Genomic DNA, 21144 nt, shown 5'->3' with positions numbered 1-21144 from the left:
CTACCTCGCTAGAACCGTCCTTGAGGGTCATGACCTGCACATTCCACGCAGCCAAGCGCATACCTCCTTGCAGGGTTCCCAATGAATACCAGGGGCGTGTTAGACACCACTCATCGTGGCTCAGTTGAGTCAATCTAGTAGGTACTTCCAATCTCGGTGTACAACGTGACAATGGCAGTGTGATTTATACCTTTCCAGTTTTGGCATTGTTGATGGTAATCTGAGGCTGCTGTCCGGCTGCTCGGCCATGGAAACTCAATTTATGACGTACAGTCCTGGCACTGACTTTGCTTCCAGAAACAGTTTGGTACTCAGTGAGTGATGCAACCAAGGACAGGTGAATTGCTTGTGCTGCATACTTCAGTACTCACCAGTCCCATTCTGTTGTGTGGCTCACCACTTTGCAGCTGAACTGTTGTTGCTCCTAGACATTTCCACTTCACAATAACAGCACTTACAGTTGACTATGGAAGTTCTAGCAGGGCATAAATTTGACAAAATGAGGTAGAAAGGAGGCATCCTATGACAGTGCAACGTTGAAAATCACTGAGCTCTTCAGTATGACCCATGCTATTGTTAATGTTTGACTATGAAGATTGCATGGCTGTATGCTTGATTTCATGCACCTGTTGGCGATGGGTATGGCTGAAATGTCCAAACACACTAATTCGTAGGGGTGTCCACATACTTTTGACCATGTAGTGTATATTGTCCAGGTGTCTCTTATGTAAAACTGCTATTTCCACTATTTTGTTCATAATGCCTTAAAAGTAAAAAAAAAATTAATTAAAGAACAAAAAGCTACATTATATGAATTATAAAACAGATTAATCGTTCATAGTTACATTCAGAAAAATCTTTGAGTTTTCTTTCTTTTATAATTTACCACTATTACAGGACATTCATAAAAGGGAAAACTGCTGCCTGATAACAGATGGGCATTTAAAGATTTTCTCTCAGTTCTTACTTGAAATAATATAAATCTAAATAATCAAGACAGGGTGTGAGATTAGAGTTTAGCTTGAGTATGTGCAGTTTTGCAATAAATGAGAGGATTACACTTACAAAAACTTTATAATCACACAATACTGGCTCTTGATACTAGACCGTCATGATGTCCTCTAAAGACAAAACATGACTTTATCAAGTTCATCGTCCTAGTTAACCACATGTTAAACCTCATACTACAGAGGCGACTAACAGTTTAGGTACCGCAGATGCAGTGGACAATTTATTAAGAAACACGTAAGCTTAACACATTTGGGAATTTAAACAGTATACGCACAGTGCAGAAAAGAACCCATACAATACATAAAAAAAAGAAAAAAAAAGAACAAGGAGGAGGTGGAGGAAAAGGAAACGCTGAGATACATAGAGGAGGGATACTGATGAAAGACAATAAGGGAGGAGGGAGTGACTGAGGGAGTGTGCCATTTTCACTTAACATGTTGCCTTCCTATGCTCTGAGCTACGCCAGCATCATCTACATATATACAAACAACAAAATGCAACTGCCGACTCCAGAGTTTTTCTAATTCTTAGTTGTCATCCAGAAGTAAGTGGCTGTTTTTCCCTATAGAACCTGCTTTCAATGAGGGACATTGACGTGTAAACAATGCCTACTGCACAGGGATATCTGAGCATGGCTAATGCTTCAATAATCATTACCTCTGCCCTGTGTCATAACGTTCTAATGATGTCATCTAACTTGTTAGGGACAATGATGCCAAACAGCGTCTAGCATATATCACCACCTTCACTTCATTATTGCCCTGCAAAATTTGGCACTTCATTTACAATACACAATTCCCCTGAAATAAACTATCACAATAGATTTTCTTTACTAACTCTATCTCTAGTTTACTTATATGTTTCTTTGGAGAAAATCTTGTATCATAGAAAATGAAAGGAGTTAATTTGACTTAGATCTTCAGTGCAAAGCACAGGAAAAGCACATCTTGCTCTGCAGATTGCTGTAGGAGTGATTGCTATGAATTTGACTTGCCTGAATAGCAAATGCAAGGCTTTATTTTAGATACAAAAATGTGCATTTCTTGGCAGAGGGATAAGGATAACTCCTTGTGCCTGGGTGGCATTTCTTTGTTGTTACCAGATGAAAGGTTGTCAACTGTGGCTAGTGGTTTTAGCCAGACAAAGCATGTACTAGGATGTATTGTAGAGTTACTATACAAAGGTTGTTCCATGTGGTTAGCTGGGAGGAGCAGTGCATTCACATGTCATGATAAAAGGGGGCTGTGCGGTGGGATTATTTCACTTTCCTGGGTGGGTTTCAGGATTTCACTGCTGCCTGTACTCTGTCAGTACTTCTAATTGGACATGAGCCAAGTTGCGATTAAAATTTTCACAATGAAATTTCCCGGAAGAGCAGGCTGTTTCACAGGGTTGCAAAGTTCCAGCAATACTGTCTTTGAGTTCCACTTTTGCTTTGCCATTTTTCAGAATGCCGATTTTGCACTGTATTTGTAAAATACACACTCTGCAGAATTTGTTTATCAATAGAGCAGAGACTACGTTTTTTTCACTCAGCAGTATGGCTTGGTTGGGATAGGACTGAGAACACATAAGGCCAAATAATTTTGGTGAAAGACATGAAATTCTGCAGCTGAAATTCTGCAGGGAAAATATTCCTTGGAATAATTTTGAAACTTTCACTCATCTCTAGCTTTAATCTTAAATCGCTGTGTCCTCACAAAAGTTAATATAAGAATGATAGTAAAATCTTCTAACTCAGTGCACCTTAATAAATAAACATATACACTTATATGTTAAAAATGCATAAATTATATTATATATTATATCAGAAATGATAGGAAATGAATTTAAATCTTACTTTAAGTGTGTGCGTATGAAGTGTGCATATATTTACATAGCTTGCATTTGCCAGAGCCGCAACTAGACATTTTAGTGCCCTGGGCAAGAAATAAAGCTGACCCTCCCCCCTCCAGGGGAGGGCTGGCAAGTTTTGCCCAGGGAGCAAAACTCGATTCAGCAGCCTATTAGGAACATTTTAAAGAAAAAATGCAGGAGGTCCAGTGACCCAGCCCAAGGTAGCCATGGGACCGGCCCAGGTGGGATTATGCCCCCCTGCCCTGCAGCCCAGTCTATCTCTGACCCCCACACTGTTGCCTATTTTGAAATAACAAAATAGAAAACAGAAAAAAAGCTTGGAAATGTCAGTACACTCCAGTCCAATGTTAAAACCTAACTTTTATTACATATGCAATTAAAAGCATCTTATTATAAGTCCATTAAATGGATACCCATCTAGGTAAAAGAGGTGAAATATAGAATTAAACACATGTGCTTAGTGCAAACTGTGTGAAAGAAAAGGAAATGTAATTTTTATTATTATTTATAGTTTTAATAAAAATATTGTTAAAAATCCAGAGGGCAAAGCTGGCTTTAATTAAATATATGGCCATGCGGAATGTAGAGTAAATGAATCCTGTCAAACTGTCATATTGCATGTAGGCAGGTATACATCCCTCATTATTCGTCTCTGAAAATACCCCACTGACACATTCATATCTCAATAGGATAAATGTTTGCCAAAAGATCCCTATCAATAACAGATAATAATTCTGGTGTCAACCTAACTAGGAATCATCTTCTGAATTAAAAGGGGATGAGTAGTTGCCCTAATGTAATGCATATCAATATTGTGGAAATAGTTACACATATGCATGCCTGAAATAAAGCTTGAGCAGGAGCCAAGAGGTGGATTAGGCATCACTTATGATATCAACTGGTGCTAGGTGCGGGGTTATGATGTAAAGACATGTATATGTAACAAGTTGAATTAAGACCTGATGAAAGCTATTGTCAGTATGTCTTACCCGTATTATAATCACGCAGCGCAGTATGATCACTATAATAATGGCGGCAGTGCAGCGTGTTCATTTTTTCATATGTCTAATCAGTAAGGTCGATAGCCTGAAACCAAGTGCATCCGATGGAATCAGTACGCTACTCAACAAGCTGTGACTGGACCCGCAAGCTGCAGTCCGACTCATTTACGGGCCACTGCAATGCAAGGATTCGCCAACAGAATCTGTCTAAACTGCGTCTCAGGCTGGGCACAGTAAAGATAACCTCGCTAACTGGCTCCCTGCTAGGCATCTAATGTTGGATAGGGTGGCATCATACAGCGGTATGAACTAAAGCTCTGAGAACTATTGGAATAAGTGTCAGTGTAATAAGCAAGGCCGAGATCACCACTTCCGGGTCTCCCACGAGAGACCAGGCAGTGGTGTCACAGGGGTTGTCATCATCGACATTTATTTATATAGCGCCAGCAAATTCCGTAGCGCTTTACAATTGGGAACAAACATTAATAAAACAATACTGGGTAATACATACAGACAGAGAGGTAAGAGAACCCTGCTCACAAGCTTACAAGCTATAGGACAATGGGAGTTAGAAACACAAGGGCATGTGCTACATCATAATGCACAATGGACCAGCTAGAACATAAAGGTAAAAGTATTGAGTGGGCTGTGTGTGTTGCAATGTTGGTCAGAGGGTTGTTGTCTTGCGTTAGCAGTGTAGAGGATGGTAATAGGGTAATCTAGGGAAATTAAGATGGTGGTTGAGGAATATCATAACCTTGTCTAAAGAGGTGGGTTTTCAGTGAATGCTTGAAGGTTTGAAGACTAGAGGAAAGTCTTATTGTGCGTGGGAGGGAATTCCACAAAGTGGGTGCAGCCCGGATAAAATCCTGTAACCGATAATGGGAGGATGTGATGAGAGTGGAGGAGAGACGTAGATCTTGTGCAGAACGGAGGTGTCGAGTGGGGAGATATTTCGAGACCAGTGAGGAAATGTATGTCGGTGCAATTTTGTTGATGGCCTTGTGTGTTAATAGAAGAATTTTATATTGGATTCGTTGAAATACAGGCAGCCAATGTAGAAACTAACAGAATGGCTCAGCAGAGGAAAAACGGTTAGTAAGGAAAATCAATCTAGCCGCTGCATGCAAAATAGATTGTAGAGGTTCAAGTCTGACTTTGGGAAGACCAGTAAGGAGGGAATTGCAATAATAAAGGAAGCGGAGCAGAGGTGGATCCAGAGAAATTAACATTGAAAGAGCTATTAGATAGGTAGGATGAGAACCAGGATAGGACAGTGCCTTCAAGACCTAAGGATTGTAGCGTTTGTATGAGGAGAGAGTGGTCAACAGTGTCAAATGCAGCAGAGAGATCCAGGAGAATTAGAAGAGAGTAATGGTTATTATTTTTTGCTGTGATCAAATCATTGACAAGCTTGGTCAGGGCAGTCTCTGTGGAGTGTTGAGAGCGAAAGCCTGACTGAAAAGGATCCAACAGGTTGTTTGCTGTAAGAAAGTGTGTGAGGCGTGTGTAGGCAATTCTCTCGAGAAGCTTGGAGGGGCATGGGAGCTTGGAAATGGGGCGGTAAGCCCCAACGTACGTTTCACCTAATAAAAAGGCATTGTCAAGGGATTTACACAGCAACAAATGTCGGGGATTCTCATACTCACACTGACCAATCACATTCCATTCTCTGCAATTGATGGACCACATAGCCAATGGTAGTTAGTTTCATTCCAAATCTATGGAATTGGCTCATGCAATGTATTAAACAAGTTTTAAAAGTATGAAAGCGATGTATGCAGATGTCAATGTGCAGAACAAACTCATCGATTATTTTCCAAACATTGGCAATAGTGATGATCAATTCTAGTGGGTCCTAAATCGTGGGAAAAAATAGATATTATTAATCATTCTAAGTAAAGATGGTTTAATTGAGAAATAAAGAGGATAAAATCTCCCAATCATGTTCCACCTATAAATGAACTTATCATATGAAAGCAGATGATAACCAATAAGAAGTTGAAGGTGTTGCAACCCTTCAAGTATTTTCTAGTGTTCAATAGCTGATATGGGGGCATGTACAATAATACACATAAAGAAATTTATTATGATACTCAAAATAGTAAATCTCCTTTTATCTATCCCTCCACTGTATAGGAGGGACATATGTAGTTAAATTCTCACATGAAATACAATGATTCAAACTCTATGGTTACCAATGTGATGGAAAGCACAAGCCAATAATATAGTCTGCGTGTCTCATTCAATCTAACATCCAGGTAAAATATGTTGCAATTTAAGAGACTTAAAACACAATGTTCATTATAATAAAAATTAGATAGACCATTATGAAAAGTATTGACTCATACCTGTCTTACATTAAGATCAGCACAGGAGCACAAGCAGATCTATAGATTGTACTGGAAAGGGGATAGAGGAAGTCACCATACATCAGACATGGGGTATCCTGTATCTCAATAGGAAATCCTCTTAAATATCCCCATCTCAAAGATAACTGGCAAAACTGTTGGTTTCATTTAAACCATAAGGATAAACTGAGTTCAACAGAAAAATTCATCAAGCTTCACTTTGGAGAAGAATTTTGTCTAAGTCTCCACCGCTAATGCCCAATTTCACTTTCTCAATTCCAAATGCTTGCAGGGATCGAGGATCACTTTTTTGTTCACTATAAAAGTGTTTGGCAACAGGTGAAAATTGCCTCAGCCTCTCCTTATCCTTGACTGCATTCCTAATTGAGCCTATATGTTTCAGAACCCTTTGTTTCAGGAACCTGCTTGTTCTCCCCACATAGGTTTTATTGCAGGGACACTTTAAAATATAAACAACACCTGTGGAGTCAATATTGATGAAATAATTTATACAGTGTTTAGCTCTAAATCTGTCATGAATTTCAGTGGTTCTAATCATGTGTTGGCATGCTCTACATCGCCCACACTAATATGAGCCCTTGATTCGGCTTTCTATTGTTCTTGATTTGAAATGGCTAATCACCAGTGTGTCTTTGAGGTTGGTTGATCTTCTCCAACTGAAGTTAACCCTCTCTTCAAGGTTTTTCCTGAATGTTACGTCCGACAGGAGGAAAAGCCAATTTTTTTAGACAATGCTCTGGATTTGTTTCCATTCTTGACAGTATTTCCTACAAATCTCAATTTATCACCGTTAGGTTTGGAATTCTTAGAGTATAGTAGTTCACTGCGGTCTGTTTTGCATACTTCTCTATAAGCCTTCTTCACAGATCTCCTACTTTAACCTCTGTCTATTAAAAATGTACTCAATTCATGAGCTCGAACTGTGAAATCCTGTGAGTTCGTACAGTTAAGCCTAATGCATAAGAATTCACCTTTTGGAATGTTGCTGACTACTGGCGGATAATGGGAACTAGTCCTATGTAATATACTGTTCGTCGCAGTAGTCTTCCTAAACAGATCAGTTTCCAAGCCCCCAGTTGCGTTTTTCTTAATTTTTAAATCCAAACAATCTATCACTGTTTGATCCATAGAGTACTACGTCAACTTCAAATTATTTTGTATTCTCATTCAAGATGTCAATGAAATCTTTAAAATTATCCCCATTCCCTTGCCAGATAATGAGTTATTGTCGATATATCTCGACCAAATAAGGATCTGATCCGTATGTACGTAGATGATCATTGAATATCACTTCCCACTCCCATTTGCCTAGATATAGGTTGGCAAATGTCGGAGCACATGCAGCCCCCATTGCAGTACCATGGGTTTGCAAATAGAATTTGTCTGAGAAGACGAAAAATTCTTCTTGAGAATGAACTCTAAAAGTTCAAGTAAAAATGTGCAAAAAGTCTAATCAATGTACTCAGATAATACTTCGCAGATTCAATCCCAGTTGAGTTACCAATGCTGGTATACAGGGACTCGACATCACAAGTAACCAACCATGTATCCGGTACAACCGAAATCCCATCTAAAATTTGTAAGACTTCAGTGGTGTCCCTAAGATAGGATGGTAGGGGCGTGACATTTTTTCTAAGATGGACATCAAGGTAAATACTGGCCTGCTCCATCAGGCTTCCATTCCCTGATAAGATGGGTCTTCCTGGGCTTATTCATTATTTTTGTGAATCATCAGTAAAAGATATATGGTAGGAATCTTTGGATTGTCTACCTTAAGAAAATTATACTCAGCTTTGTTAATCACACCAGAGTCATAACCCCTCTTAATGACACTGGTGTATTATTGTAAATAATGCTCTATTGGATTAGAGAATGAAAGTTTGTAACAGGAGGTGTCATTTAATTGTTTAAACATTTATTTTTTACACATTGACACAGGCCATATCACGATATTTCCCCCTTTATCGGAGGGCTTAATAGCGACATCCTCCCATCCTTCTGTCTCTCTGAGGATTCTTCGCTCAACAGCGGTTAAATTACCTTAAATAGAGGGAGATTGCATATACTTTATTTTCAATTTGTCAAGACCATCCTCTCAAAGGTTGAAATCTGGGGATACAGATTATCTGTGTGTATAAAGGTAAATTTTCACTTGCAAATAATTCTGGAGTGAAGCTGAATGCTCCCAGTTCCCTCATTTTGTTCTGAAAGTAATTCCTGTAGAGTGGTAAAGGCATCAGTATCCTCCCGACTATCAAATCAAAGTGGAGGGTTTTGAGGGATGTTCAGGAATTTCTTTCTCAAAATATTTTAGCAAATGTAATTTTCTAGTAAAAAGGTAAAGATCCCATTACCACTTAAATCGGTTAAAGCTTTTATTAGGTGAGAACGATAAACACCTTGATAGGAGACTAATGTGTTAATTTGTCAAAATCTTGTCTGATAAAATAATAATTGCAAAGTTATATCTCCAGTTATTTTCTCCTCCCTCTGGAGTCGCTCTGATTCGGTGTCCATTCGGTGTCCAGCCACAATGTTCTCGGTCTTGGATGCTTCTTGCGCCCCCGCCTGACTTTCCTATGTCTGGACCTCCCGTATTCTGATCTAGGAAATTAATTTAAATCTTATTTTTAGTGTGTGCTTATGCATTATGCATATATTTAGATAGTTTGCATTTGTCAGAGCCGCAACTAGACATTTTAGTGCCCTTGGAAAGAAATAAAGCTGACCCCCGCCCCCACCAGGGGAGGACTGGCAATTTTTAGCCCAGGGGGCAAGATTCAATTCAGCAGTCTATTAGGAACATTTTAAAGAAAAAATGCAGGTGGTCCAGTGACCCAGCCCAAGGTAGCCTACTATAGGACCGGCTTGGGGGGGATTATGCCCCAGTGCCCAACAGTTTAGACTGCCCCTGACCCCACCCTGTTGCCTATTTTGAAATGACAAGTTCCAGTTTGCCATCTGGCAGGAAACACTGTGCTTTGTAGTTCCACAACCCTGAAGAGCCAGAGGCACTGATAAAAGTTAATTGTCATTGATTGAAGGTCAACTTACCTTGCAGCTTATATTTTGGCCTGACTACTTCACCTCTGTAGCTTCTCCAAAGCAGAGCAGGGAAGCGAAGTCCATCCATGGGGCAATCTTGCATTGCTATACAAAGTAAATATGTTATTTAATTACAAGTCTGATAGTTTAAGCTCTCTCACTATTTTAAAAAAGAGCCTTACCTCAAGAACTATATCGTTTTTTAAATGTGTATTATGTGCTTTTATTGTAGCATAATATTTATGAGACTCGGCTATTTCTGTAAAAAGAAATAGAGATCCAGGGCCTGATTCATCAAGGCACGTAACTGGTGATTTTGAGTGTATCGTACACAAAGTCATTCTGCACATGACCAGAACCAGGAGATACCTCCGTGAATGCAGCCCTGTCTGCTGCATCTTCAAAGGCAAAGGACACTTAGTACAGCCTACGATTTTGGGGTGTGAATGGGGCAGGGAAGGGGTGTTTAGCCGTAGTCAATTTATAGTAGGGGCGCACCAAACTCAAAAGCGCGTAGCCACGTCCGAATCCAACCCTGGGCATCTCAAAGTTACTTGTTTTTCTCCCACATCTCTTGTTCCAGGTACAGGGTTAGTCCGATCGGTAGTGATGACAGTCTCGTATGTATGCTATAACATGTGTTTGCAATCAGGAACAACTGTAGAAATGTATTTTATGGTCAGTAAACATTAAAAACATTCTAATAAATGTATTTCATGGAATATTTTTTATTTTTTTATTTTTATCATTTGTGCCTATATTATTAACAGATGACATTAATTCAGTAATTAATTTCTTTTCTGTTCATTCTTTTGAGAATTTATAATTCACATAGGTATTGGACATATTCTACAATGTCACGATTTCAACAGCACAAGTATCTTGAGAACAGTGCCTTGATGAATTCAGGAGTACACGCGCACTTAATACTAAGGTTGCGGAGGTTGCATTCAGAATGCGTGCCTTGATAGATTAGGACCCCAGTGCCATATTATCATGAATAACCCCTTCATGGAGTTATGTAAGATTTTTTATTGACACGTTTATTGCCACTTATCACGGCGATAAGGGATTTTTTTTTATCTCCAATACTTATCAATAATATATTGCACAGACAGCTCAGCAATACTCAGCTGCCATTGCCATACTTTAAAACAAAAAATTTCCAGGCGCAAGGTAAATCTGGACAAATGGGTCAAATTAATGAAATAAAAAAGCAGTAGGTAATAGTGATACAATGACCAAGCTGCAAACAGTAATGCTCAAACTGTAAACACTAAATTATCTTTAAAATGAAGAGGTCGAGCTATTTGTAGAGTCCATTGAATATAAGGATAAGCTACAGTTTCTTTTTACCTTATTCTATGGCTGTAAGGCCATACAGTTATCAATAGGAACCTTTTTCCAGCAATAAGACTGATATTTTTTATCGCTATTTATTATGACAATAAAATATCCCTTATCTCTGCAATTTACCAAAAACTATCACCAGATCAGCTGAGTGATACTCCGCTGCCACCACCATACATGGACAGAGCAGTAAGGATTAGCTTACTGCTTCACCGGACCAGTCTCTGCAGATATGAACATTCTTTTAATGATTTTCATCCATCACCAACTAGTGCTGGCAATAAAAGTAAAGGTATTGTGGTGGTGCAGGAACCAGAGTGATACTTGCTGAAAATGGCAAAGGCAAGTGGAAGCCATCGCCAGCAGAGATTATCATTGGCGATAGTAGTGTCACTGCCGGCAGTAAACTATTCATGTATTGGGGAGAAATTAAAAAAATCCCTATCACCATCTCTAGCAATAGGACTTTTTGCCCATTAATAAATCACAAGCAAAATTTAACATTATCATTATGATTAGTTTATAAAGCACCAACATCTTCTATAAGATGTGACTCTAAGGGGCATATTCAATTGACGGCGGGATCGCCGAAAATCCCGCGCTCTAAAAATATTACTGTTAATATGGTAATATCTCGCTGGATTTCAGGGAGCTGCGAGCTGAAATCCAGCGAGTAAATTACCGTATTAACGGTTTTTACGCGCAGGATTACCGTATTAACGGTAATATTTTTGGATCGCGGGATTTTTGGCGATCCCGCCGTCAATTGAATATGCCCCTCGGGGTCATATTCAATTAGGTCTAAACATCGTATATATCCGCTCCCATTGAAAACAAGTTACCGCAACATTGCCGATTTCCATGCGCACCACATAGGGTTGCGAAGGGAAATCCGCGATGTTGCGGTACTGTATTGTCACGTTACATGCGCATCCGAGGGTATCTGCGATGTCTATACCTAACTGAATATGCCCCTAATAGTTACACAAATATGAAACAATGGGAATGATAACTCTGATCAAAGAGCTTAAAATCAAAAGAGTAAACATTCATGTTTTAAAAGTCACCTACAGGTATTATGATTGTTTTCTGTACTTATCTAGTTTTGTAATGGCAGTGTATACTATCAGAACCATACTTTGTGCATACTGTCTCTTAGATTTACTATTTGTTTGGCTTGTCCTATTACTCTTCAATTCTAGACAAATAAACTACAAATAGCACTTTTTTGCTTGTTGCCAATTATAGCAGAACAAAGTTTAAACATCCTTGTTTCCATTGTTAAATATCCTTATAAAATTAATCAGAATATGATAAACTAAGTGAATGTGATTACAGACTTGGAGCAGATATTGAAATTAGAACATACAGTATTCCTTATTCTCATTCTCGTAACAGAGATTTGAAAGATCATTTTAAGGTATCATAGAATAGTTATTAGCATACTATTTGCTAAACTAATATTTCAGTATTTTATGTAAAGGAAAAATAGTATTATAAGGTAAATAGAAAGACAGCATACGCACATGCTACTTTGTTGTTCAGTTTTATTTTCATGTAAAGGTTCAGTATAATAGTACTTCTGAAAACACATTAAAATGTATTTAAATATTTAAAAATATTTAAATGTAAAAAATGAACCTAATTTCAGCCTCCTCCTCTCCATTTTTCTACTCTATTGACCTGTTTTCTTGCCAGGATCATCGCACATAAAAAGAGAACAAGTAAAGATGACGTTGATGAGGAAGATGCAGATTTGAGACAAAGGGTAGGGGTCTGCTTGCGAGAGCTAACAAACTATAGGGAGTGGGCAAGGCTGAGAAAATAGGAACTACTAAGATTCAGAGTTGACATGGGACTGGAGCTTGTATAACATGCAGAGCGAGTAGTATAAGGTGGGGGTATGATAGGCTATAGCGGAAAAATGGGTTTTGAGACAGCGCTTGCTAGGTTTAACCTCTGTTCAGGTGAGTTGTAAGTTCCATAAGTAGAGAGCAGCAAAGTAGAAGTCTTTGAAGCAGAATATGAGAAGTGGTTACCAGAGAGGAGGAAAAACGTATTTAAGAGACAGATCTAATAAGGAGAAATGGTATGTATCCCATAGCAAGGTCAGAAGTGTAGAGTAAGGGTTAGTGAGGGCTTTGAATGTGAGTAGTGTACCTTGAAGTGAATTATGGACAAATGGTGAGCCAGTGTAGGGATTTGCAGAGTGGTGCAGCAGATGTGGCACAGCAAGAGAGAAAGATCAGTCTCACAACGGAGTTTAGGATGGATTGTAGAAGGGATAGAGGAGTGGGAGATAGCAGTAGTCCTGGATGGAGATAATGAGATAATGTATAAGGGTTTTGGTAATGTATTGAGAAAAGAAGGTATTCTCGCAATGTTTTGAAAGAGGAAGCAACAAGACAGCATAAGGGACTGGATTTGTGGAGCGAAGGGTGGAGTTAAGGATGGCACCAAAGCAACAGGCTTGGGCAACTGGGGAGAGTGCGATATTGTGAGTGGGCAGAGAGAAAGTGGGCCAGGCACTTGTACACAATCTGCTCAAGCAGTTTGAAAGCAATGGGAAGGAGAGCAGTAAGTGGAGAGAAATGTAGGGTCAAGAGATGATTTCTTGAAGATAGAGATGAGTGCATGCTTGAAGTCAGGAAGGAAAATGCCAGTTTAGAGCTATTGGTTGAACAGTATAGCGAAATTCAGGCAATTATTGGAGGGAAGGGTGTGGAGTATTTGGGAGGGAATGGGATTGAGGGGACAGATTGAAGAGGAAAAAAGGAATGTGAAGACTTGTCTTCAGTAATATGAGAGAAACAATTGAAGGTGGGTAGGAGAGTAGAGGAGATGGTGGATGTAGGGGCAATGTATATTATGAGATCGGTTATTTCTTGATGGATAATGCTTACAAAGAAGTCAGTGGAACTTCATGAGTAAGTGAATGTGATTGGGTGGATATTGACAAGGTTTGTATGAATTTGAGGAGTGGTTTGTGCACATTGGGGTGAGTCTTGATTTGTCCTGGTTTACATGTATCAATGTTAGGAGGTATGATATAGAGAAGGGTGATGAGTCACATTAATGCTGTCACAACTCTCAAAATTATGATAGATAAAACCAGAAAGTATCTGCACAAACCTGATGGATATCAAAGACCACCTGAACTGGAATGCAAAGATAAATAAAACATGTATTTATTTTAACCCCACCATTAAGTCCTGCTTCTCCACCACACAAGGGATACTGTAATACTCCTTTAATTGTCCAACTTGAAATGTGGTTTAAACTAAATGATTAAACCTAACACTATTTCAGTAGTACCAGAATTTAATAGACAACTGGTCAATATATATGCCATATTTTTTTTCTAATTCATGCAGTACAATATTAACTGTTTATTATATTATAGATTAGAAAATTAACCACAGATTGCTTTGTTCAGACTTCATCATTATTTTAATCTGCAAATGGGTTAATTTGGTTGGTGATTTTTCGGCATCATAATTTGAAAAGCAACTACGAAAATGGGAATTTTGTTTGTAGTAAATCAATTTGAGTGTGTTAACTTTATCAATTAATTTTACTTTTCATGTAAAATATAGCGGTTTAAAGAATAATTCTAATTTTTTTTTCAACTTTAAAAGAAATACTTATTCTATTCTAGTTAAGTTATTCCCCTTCCTCTGTGTTGTGTGGACCAAAGACAAAATCCAACAACTGCAAAGGAGGAGATTTGCTGTAACAGCCATCATCCTGTTGCACCATGGCACCATTTTTGGGCAACAGCGTTATGACATGTGAAACTTACTGTTTGTGCTGGTACAGTTTTCTATGATAACTGAGATGGTGTAATGATGCATAAGGGTGGTGGGTGGCCACAACACATGGCCAGGCTGCTGCATGTGGGCCAGACCAGGCCCTCCTTTGTGGAGGCTTGATTTCATCCAATGCCCCAAAGAACAGAGGAAGAGACCCATACCAAATTGTAGCAGTAGCAATGGGTTGATAAGTACTTTAAAAAAAAAAAAAAGCTGAAAGCAAAAGGAAATTATTCTTAAAATAGAACCTGTCCCCTGTCAGCATTGTTTGAACATAAATGTGAAAGGTAGTTAGATAAGTTATCTGTGTATATGTAGAATTGGAAAAATGTCAAGTCCACTTAAGTTCTGCCACTTTTCAATTTTAACACGTAGGTTTCTAGAGGGGGATTTTGCTATACAACAACAAAATAGATTCTTCATGATATCTGCACTATATCAGGGTTGAGAGTGAGAGGAGCGCAGTGTGAGATAGATGACTGTGGAGAGCTGTTCCATTGATGTTGGGTGTAAATCCACACACTGTCCTGACTCTATAGACTAGATTGACAATGCGTGTTTGATTTTCTAAGAGCATATAACAGTGAAGACTGAAGTGTCTGGTCCAGAGTCACAAACTAAGCAAGAGCAATATAAATCGTGATGAACATATATGTATTGTGTGGACAAACTAAAAATTATGGCTCTGCTTGTGAATTAATAAATGAAATTTGAAAAAGTATAAGGCTTTCTTCTTCTATATATTTATAGAAGGGTAGAATATCTTAGATGTATAATATCTCATATGCACTATATTAATGCCAATGACACAGAAATAGACCCTTCCAGCTATGGATAAGTTATTTTATTAAATTAACTGGCACAAAAATTAAATAGTAAGCCTAGCTGTGCAACGAAACTAGGTAAATTCTATGTACCACACTGTGTAAAATTACCTACACTGTATGTGAATGAAAACACTGTTCATTATTTTTAATAAGGAAAATGCAGTAATGGATACAACAGAGTATATATCACAGTGACACTATAGAACAGAGATATACAGCAATTGTAGTGGAGTACACACACAGATGACAATAACTAGCAGGCGGATTTGACACAACCAAATACACTGGAACAGAGTCTACGATTCCCACCGAACTTCACCAGGGATCCCAACAGAGGATATGACTTCACTCAGTGAGGACCCAGGTCGTGGCCCATTGTAGTTGGTTCCCTCTGTGAAAGCAGCAGAGTATGTAGCTGGTATGAGGATAACACTGCAGATGGAAATGCGGGTATGGGTGTGCTGCTGTCTGGGAGACTGGACACAGGAGTTGAAGAAACACAAATAGATGCTATACTTCCTAGTATAATCCTAGAGTGAGCGTATCGATGTTGGACACAATGGATACTCAGGCACTGAGGAGTGCACTGAGCAGGTTCTTATAGTGGCTGGTTGATTGGTGATTCCCATATGTGTCATTAGTACTGGAGGTTAATGGTAATATCTGAGAGAGGTGTTATGTCATCTCTAGCCTGAGCCCAGCTGGGTTCTGTTAAGGATTCTAATTGGGAAGGCCAGCAATCAGTGGCCTACCTACTGTGTGTTGAAGGCAGGCCAGTGATTTCTAAGACTGATACTAACAAAACCTGTGTCAACACTAGATAGTGACAGAATTTAAGTGGACCTCCACTTCCATTGACATTGTGCTCAGGGCCTGCTCCATGTTTTATCACAATTTTCCTTTCTTGTTTTCCCTTTTCTAGGGGTGGATCGATATAAATAAGCTTCTGAAAACTCTAACTACAGGCTGCATGCACATCATTGTGAGTATACATTTGGTCACAAGCTTGCACGTGATTATAAGTGTGCATGTGAAAATGCACGTGCCCACTCCGTGTTCATCAGGGAAGTAACATTTTCCATTTTCTCCCTGCAGCACCCTGCCAAGATGCTTGCACTGCTAGTTGTAGTCCTTACTGCGACTCAGGGGATGGTGATCTCTGTGGTAACTGTTAGTTCTCCCTACTCTGACTTCTTTTCATTTAGCTTTTATCTAACTAGATATTTCTATTTATTTCTTACTTAATCTACCTATCTCTATTATTTGTTTTACCGGTTTACCTGGTGTTAATCTATCATTCTGTGATACTGTCTCTTTAAGATCCACTTATTTTACACTGCTTTTTTTGCCCTATTGCTTCTTTTAATCCATTTCTACCTAAATTTGTCTCTGTTATCTTCTATCTCTATCTTATTCTTCCTGCTCCTCTTGAACTGGTCTCTTCTATATTCCTTCATGTGCTGAACCACAAATCCTCCTCTACTTGCTATTTCCCCTCTCTCTCTATTCCCTTCACTATTTTCTCTCCCTCTCTCTGCTCCTCTATATTACAGTACCTCCGATTCCACTGTCTTCCCCCTTTAGGGTTCTTTATCTCTTATCTACCCAGGGGCAAACGCAGGATTTGTAGAGGGGGGTTTCCACATCACGCCGCCAGTGGATGTGACCAGCATGCATGGGGGCAAGGCTATAATTTTAGACAGTGCTTGGCTGCTCTCCAACTCTTCCTATCCCCATAATATATATGGCCAATGTTGCGTGCACTACTGTTAGGCAGCTCTCCCTTTTCAAGCAGAGCCGTGTGAAGCGGGGGCAGAGTCCAGCCACCTCAAATATACTGTGCCCCAGGCTTGGATGGGGGGTTTCCAGGCACTAGGAAACCCCCTCTCGGTTTGCCTATGCTACCCCTTCTTACTTGTTCCTCTCGTCTCTCCTTGTTTCACTCATCACTATGTCTCCTCCCTCATTTTTCATTCTGGGAGATCAAGGTGATGATATCATGGGGTTTCCTTGGGATTGCTCTGGCCACACATGCACAACATGTTGAAATTATTTAATTCCACTGCTGGTAAACCATAAACTGACATTTTGTATTCCCTGGAAATTTTACTTTGCACTTTTTTTAGAGGGGGATGGGGGGTTATATTAGCATATCTGAAGCAGATTTGTATTAATCCTACATGCTGTAACATTGCTGATTTCAGACTGTCCTTGTGGTTGGCGGCAGGTGAATGGATGGTTGTCAGGTAAATGTATTTGGTGGTCCATTCAGAAATCATTCATTGGCAATATCATGGGAGACTGCAAGTCTTTTATAAGATATCTGCCCTTAATGTATGGCTTTCTGGTATGAGCTATGACAGACCCCAGATGGGGAAATTGCATTCCATGAGTGTATGCTGTTGTGCACTACGAATGATGATTTTATATGTTTTATGTAATTACTTTTAAATGTGAGTGTAACAAAGTGCCTTTTTTGAAGCACATATCTAGATGGTATTATACTAGATTGCTTTTTCTCTTTTCCCTTCCTGTACCTTTTTGTATATATAGAGGAGATTCTAAGGATTTTCATTTTGGAACTTAGGAGAGTCACACAACAATATGATCAACACTTTGAAAATACATGATTTTACTCGCACCTTGAGTGCAGTCACTAGGCGGGCTTGTTGTATCTGGACCCTTAATAATCAGTTTCTGTTATTTCTGCATGAGGTGTCTCGTTCATTAGTTGTACAATATTGCACTATTGTGTTTATTCTCCTTTTTTTTCATATATATCCTACAAAACAACGATTGAAAGTAGAGCATTCCCCAAAGTATCCCTCTAAAGATTTTATATTCTTGAATTGGACTTATTTTGGAACAGGTTATTTATGGATATTGTTGAAGGAGAATAATTTTCATATACAGTATATGAGTTTTCAGTTCATATCTTTCATCCCCTTTTTATTTTATTTCTAGTGGTTGCACCACGATCTACACACTGTTTATAAGTTTGATGTATGTATCATGCCTTTTGCCAACTATAATAGTTTGAGCCATGTACAATGCAATCATTTGGCACAATCCCACAAGCAACCACATCTGAAAAATACAGACAGTTATTTATGGTCATATTGTCCACATATCATGTTGTTGGGTGATCAGAATGAATGACCAGATCATAATGAGTGGGAGGGCTATATTTAAAGTTGATACTACCCTAGGCATTTTGAGCAAATAATACCCAAATCAGTGATATTGCACTCCACATATTGATACCCCAGTATCCAACAGGTTGGGAAAGATGAAATAACAATAAAACAAAATTGTAAATACAGTCAAAATTAAACCATAGAGAAATGTGCCAAGCTGACCTATATGGTATTTGACACTAGCTACCAATAGCTGTGGGTCCTATTTATCAATGGGTGGAAGATAGGTTTTTTTTCACTTTTTTTCACTTTTTCCTAGTGTATATACAAATGGGGTTACCACTGGTCATACCAGCTAAATTTTGCTTGCACTATCTGTTTGGAGGATGACCTTACCTTAGCAGAAGCATTAAAAAAAATAATGTAATAAATCATTTTTAATGCAACACAGTTTACATTATTTTTATTTATTTATAAGTAAAAAATAAATTAGCATGAATTACTTTTAGCTTAAAACCCATTATATTTAAAATAAGTAAATATGTTAAATATAATGCTGCATATGTGCCTTTTTTTTGTGTTTGGGTTTTTATTTTAGAAACTTTATTTTATCTTTATTTTTTTACTAGTGGAACCGAAAGACCAAATCTGAGCTTCCTGTTCCTTTGCGCAAATTTGTTCACGCATGCTCACAGTGGCTGGGCCAGCAAAGTGGTAAGTAACTCTAAGCTACCCTGATGATATGTTCTTTATCAATATAGACAAAAAGTCATTTTTACATTATTTGCCACTGCAAATATTGATAAATAGGTTGTCTTTAACATACACTAACTAAATCTGTATGATTCCGCTACAATATTGATGTTTCACATAATTCCAGTGCTCATAGTTAAAGTGTTTGAAGTGACTAAATCATCTTTCCTTAACATTAGAAATTCAGCCTTAGGTCAAGATAATTTGACATATGTAATAAAAGTATAAAAGCTACTTAGGCAACTTTACAGTAGAAATTAATCTTTAAAAAAGTGCTAATTGCCTCACTCTTACTGCTACGCCAGCAGCCTCTGCTCCCACATTGCTTGAGGGAAAAATGACATGTAGGCTTATAAAAGAAAGCATTTGTTTACACGGACTTCAAATGATTCCTACAAATGGAAGCTTGTGGAGCATTTTTTAATGACATTTCACAAAGAAAACAAAATCAATTTAAGCAGTCTTACATTGCCGTTTAAAAGGGGTTATTTAATACAGCCATATTTATGTACAGGCTTTTTCTTTTGTTAGACTCTTAGAACCGACCAGTTGCTAGGAGCCCATCGCAGATGAACTCCTGTGTAGGATAGTTTGTTTAATTGTTTTGTCTTGGTTTCTACTTATCAACTGCAGCAGAGTCGGAAATATATGTTAGTGGTTGTGACAGACAAAGGAGGTTACTGAGTGTACACGGCAATTAAGAAGTTGGACACATTGACACACAGATTTGAAAATAGAAAAACATTTCTTCTATTAGGGTTTGCAGCAACAATTAGAATAAGCTTCTAATGCGACAGATCGCCTCAAGCTCCAGAAAAATGACAGACACTGCAAATTGGTTGCCAGCTCTGTCCTAATTACCAGGAAAGAATCACTTTGCCATATATTTCCACTTAGAATTAGTTTAAAATGAGATGCAATAGACAGCTCATGTTTCATTCGATGGAGGATGTAGCAAAAATATCTCTACTTTTTTTTAACATTTCAACACTTCCTGTTTTTTTTTTTTAATGTTTGTGAATGGGTCTGTGAATGTGTTTCTATTCGAACGATGCTGCTAGATTGCCTGGTGAAAATAAAGAACATTAACAGCACATAAGGTAATTTAGTAAAAAAAAAATAATGGATAATGCCAGAAATCTCTATTTACCAGGTCACATTTCTGATTCAAATTTAACCTATATACACTATTCACTTGTACTGCTACTTTCCTTTCCAACTGTATATAGCATAGTTGTTAGTCACCTTAGATTAAACATGATGGCCCTGATTTATCAAAGTGTGGCAATAACATAGATTTTCTATCACCGCTTATCGCAGAGATAAAAAAAAATCTATTACACCCGCAATTTACCATTAAAACATAGCTGGGGCATTGTGATACTCAGCTGCCTGGTCATGCTGGCTGATAGAGGTATGGCCGAACTTACCGCTTTGCCAGGCTATTCAGGGATCTGATGCACACGCAGTGAACTTCTGTTCTACTTTCAATTAAAAAGTACAGTATTTTGATCTAATCACTACACTATCAGGGTGCCTCCTTCTCTTTAACCTTTTCTTTCTTCTGATTATGCTCAAATGAAAACCCAAAAATAATACAGCTCACATCTGCGATAATAAAAAAGATGTAGAAAATAATAAAAGAAACTGGTGTACCTGTAATATTACCACAAGTAACTGTTGTGTACAGGGGGCAGTCAGTAGTACATATGTCAAGAGCTTCACTACCCAAAGATAAATGGCAGCAGTTTGGTTGAGTAGCTTTGGATGCAAAGCGCTTACAGATGTCCTGAAGCTCTTCCTAATAAATCTGCAGCTGTAACCCTAGTTCTGGCAAAGAGCAGCCTGGTTGTTAGCCCAGGTTTTGAATTTCTCTTTACTGTAATGAGCAGATTCTCTTCATCTGTTAACACTAGTAAATTGGCATGGCATTGATAGTGGATCTGAGGTGAGATTTGGTAGCCCGAAGCAAAGAATTG

At 38.4% G+C, this 21144-nt stretch overlaps 1 long non-coding RNA gene across 1 annotated transcript in view; it reads left to right on the top strand.

Annotated features, from left to right (window-relative positions):
* Positions 1-1423: 1423 nt before the first annotated feature.
* LOC142149933 (uncharacterized) overlaps positions 1424-21144 on the top strand; it is a 60588-nt gene continuing 40867 nt past the window's right edge. The window contains exons 1-2 of the long non-coding RNA XR_012690932.1: positions 1424-1555; positions 19042-19126. This is a non-coding gene — a long non-coding RNA (uncharacterized LOC142149933). The remainder of the gene's footprint in view (positions 1556-19041; positions 19127-21144) is intronic.

The sequence above is a fragment of the Mixophyes fleayi genome, chromosome 4 (genome assembly GCF_038048845.1).
Source record: "Mixophyes fleayi isolate aMixFle1 chromosome 4, aMixFle1.hap1, whole genome shotgun sequence".
Lineage (NCBI taxonomy): Eukaryota > Metazoa > Chordata > Amphibia > Anura > Limnodynastidae > Mixophyes > Mixophyes fleayi.
Note: the sequence above shows the minus strand (reverse complement) of the source record. Positions and strands in the feature narration are given on the sequence as shown.